Source organism: Propithecus coquereli, unplaced genomic scaffold (assembly GCF_000956105.1).
Source record: "Propithecus coquereli isolate 6110/MARCELLA unplaced genomic scaffold, Pcoq_1.0 Scaffold149, whole genome shotgun sequence".
In the NCBI taxonomy this organism is placed as follows: domain Eukaryota; kingdom Metazoa; phylum Chordata; class Mammalia; order Primates; family Indriidae; genus Propithecus; species Propithecus coquereli.
In genome coordinates, this window is record NW_012139302.1 from 2943177 (window position 1) to 2947054 (window position 3878).

Consider the following 3878-nt stretch of genomic DNA (forward strand, 5'->3'; position numbering starts at 1 on the left):
CCTCGATTTGGCACTATCTGCAGCACAGAGCACCTCAACCAAGGGCCTGATGAGTCATTCTGATGCCGTTACTCTGGTAATATTCTATTATGGGTATAACAACATTATTTCCTTGGTGGTGCCTAGAAACAGCATATGTTGCCCTAGTTACAAATGTTCTCTACATGGTTTAATACTACACAGTATGGAAAAATCTATTTGAACATATTTAAGAGTAAAATGACATAATAAAGAATAACACTCAGAATTTTACTTTCGAAGTTCCTGACACGGGAAAAGGTGACAAATCCAATTCATAAGGCACATAATTATCAATAAAAAGCACATAAAGGATAGCAGAATAAATTTTTGAGTTTTAGTTTTCAAAAGTTAACTTATCTCTGTGACAATTCTTAAAGTTGTTGATGACCGATATGTCAGAATGCCGTAGAAATTGTCAGTCCAGCAACTGAATGAGGTGAATCCAAATTCTGAAGGAATAAAAAAGAAAACAGAAAATAAAAAGTTGTTATCTTTGTAAGAATCAAATCATTGTGTGTTCCCCTTAAGTTGATTGCATTGTTATGAAAATGTCAAGTATCCCTGTTTTAATTGCTTAGGGAAGCCCTCTATTTACTACTTTAAAAATTAGTAAATGTGAGAAAGTACCTTAGATCTGGATTTCTGAATTTGAATTAGTATGGTCGTTTTAGGTATCATAATGGTAAATGTGTAAAGCATGTTTGAAATTTCTCAGTTAATTCCTTTACTCTATAAAGGCAACCTTCTTTCAAAGAATCTGTAGTGAGGGTAAGGTTATTGCAAAGTGTTTTCTTGCTAATTTGGGGTTGCAAATTTCTGAGGACCAACTTTCCATTAAAATAAGTCATGTCGTGAGACAAATATGAGAAATAAATGACACTTCTTTTGCTATGGGATCTTATACTTCATAAAGAACACTTAAAGGGTTTCTTTTATTCAATTTAGAAAATGCATAGGGGGTATGGCTTAAAAGTAACATTTATGAGATTTGTTAGCAATCTTTGGTGAAATCTAAGAAGAAAATGAGACATTTGCATTAAGCTGAAATGTTTCTCAAACTTTATCGAAGTTAACCAAACTTAAAGAGTCTTCTGTTAAATAAGATGCAGGCTGGGTAAAAGTTTCCACATAGAAAAATATCCTTTTTTGTTAGATGTAACTTATGGCGCATTTCTAATTTTTTTTTTTTGGAGACAGAGTCCCGCTGTGTCACCCTGGGTAGAGTGCAGTGGTGTCATCATAGCTCACTGCAACCTTAAACTTCTGGGCTCAAGTGATCCTCCTGCCTCAGCCTCCTGAAGAGCTGGGACTACAGGTGCGTGCCACCACGCCTGGCTAATTTTTCTATGTTTTGTAAGGATGGGATCTTGTTCTTGCTCAGGCTGCTACATTTTTTTCTCACTTCCCTACTTTGTTACATGCTACTCTCAAGCCTTTGGGTTACTCTTAAATTCATACATGCCAAATATCGCGCTAGAATTCATTCTTGATTGATGATTATATTACAGAATGACTTGAAAGTCATTGTTCTTTTGTTGTGTTCAATGTCAAGAAACCAGTTAAGAGCGTTACAATTTTTACTGGATTTCTGATTATGTTAGTCATCTCAGGTGGCCATAACAAAATACCATAGACTGAGTGACTTAAACAACAGAAATTTATTTTCTCATAGCTTGGAAGCTGGGAGGTCCAAAATCAAGGTGCTGGCTGATTTGGCTCCTACTTCCTGGGACCTACTTCCTGGCTTGCAGACGGCTGCCTTCTCCCTGTGTGCTCACGTGGCACATGTGCTTGGAGAGAGAGTTCTTTCTCTTCATATAAGCCACTCATAAAACATCAGAGTAGAGCCCCACCCTATGACCTCATTTAACCTTAATTACTTCCTAAAGACCTCATCTTTAGATATAGTCACATTGGAGGTTAGGGCTTCAAAATACGAGTTTTTTGGGGGGAGAACACAATTCAGTCCATAGCCCTGATATATCAACAGATCTAACTGTGTCAATATTCCCAGTGGTTTAGCATCCTTATGACGTTTCGTTTTCTACAATCAACATTTACAGAGCATGTACTCTGTACCTGACACTCTGCTAGATTGAGGGCATTATAAAGAGAAATAAAAGTCTCCTGCTTTTAAGCTTACAGACAGATGGTTGAGATTGATGTGAATAGCCACAAATGTCATAATACCATGTGAGAAGTAAATAGAAATGTGCACATGTGATTCTAGGAAGAATGTTTCCTTACGCTGTATTTCCCACTAATGTGTTTTAATTCCTGATTAAAATTTTTTAAATGTAGTAGTAGTCCATTATTTCTGATCTGATCTTTGGCATAGCAAGTACTATCTAGTGAGCTACAAACAGCCGTGTTATGTTTTAGGTGGAACATTTTAATCCCCGAGCTGCCTTAGGATCTTATATAAGAATTTCTGCTTATTTCAGTTACGTGACAAAGTCTGTCTTTGTGGCGTCTTATCTCTTTGGAATTTTTCCTTTCTCGACATACGATCAATATAATGGGACTGCTTAGATGATTTTCACATTCTCTAGGAGTCAATTTATTGCCCCGAGTATACAGCACATCAACACAGGACTGATTTTAACTGGAGTTGAATTACTTGTCTTTTATGAACAAAGTTTTCTCACAGACATTGAATTAAAATAAAGCAAGCATTAAAGTTTTACAATTGCACCAATTTTCTGTGCTGATGTAAAATGAAATTAGGTGTCTCCATATATCATTGTGTTACATAATTTATGCATGGTCACCCTGCATAGCATGACCAAGTCATTAATCATCAATGGTTCTGAAATCATTGGTATCTCATAGGGCCAAAAGTAAGAATCTCAGTCAATACACTATTGAAACCCTCTTTGATGTCAATGCCACCATCAGACCCTTTCAAGGCTGTCCTGTGGTTAATTTACCAAATGAGGCTGTAAAAGTTGAGGAGACACGCTGAGTTTGTAAGTGTTGAGCTTGGCTTTGTCCAGCCAGCTTCCTCAGTATTATTGTGACTGTTAGGTTTTAAAACTGTTTCTATGGGTGGTTGCCTTTTTATTTATTTTAGCCAGTGGACACACCTTTTCCTTTTTATACTGAGTGTCGATGGCCTTTCCTTGTAATAACAGTTGACATAATACTGTTGAACTGAAAGAAAACACTACTAAGGAAAACACTGGATCTTTCCAACTTTCTCTGACCTCTGTAGGGAGGAATTCAGGTCTCGAACCAGAGTTAGGTGGAGAAAGAGATACCAATGGGTACAACCAAGAACTTCAGGTTCTCAGGCATTATTTTCATTGTTTGGGATTTACATTGTTGCCCTTACCCTAGTCTCATACTGAATTGGAATAATGAGATATTTTTTTCACCAGTCTGGTTGACAAATGTTCAAACCAGCAATAATGACCATTTGCTGGCAAATATTCAAGGATATGAACATTCTCTTACTTTGATGGTAGGAGTGTGAATTCCTCAATTTGTTTTGAGAAATAAATTGGGCAGCAACTATTTCAATTAAAGCAACTATACATTACACAGCAATTTCAGTTCTTGAATTCTAACTTATATTTAAAAATCCTGTTTGATAAAGGCCAAATATAGATATAATGCTATTTGTATCATTGATTGTAGTGCCAATAAACCATAATCAATCTGAATGTCCATTAGTAGGAAATTGAACAAGACATGTGCACATGTGCATGCACACAATGGAAAAATTATGCAGCTCTTAAAAAGAGTAAGATTTATATGTATTGGGATAAAAATGTCTCAAATGGGAGGGATGTTCACAATATATAGTGAGGTGGAAAACAAAGGCAAATTTAGAGTAAAATGAATAAAATCAATAC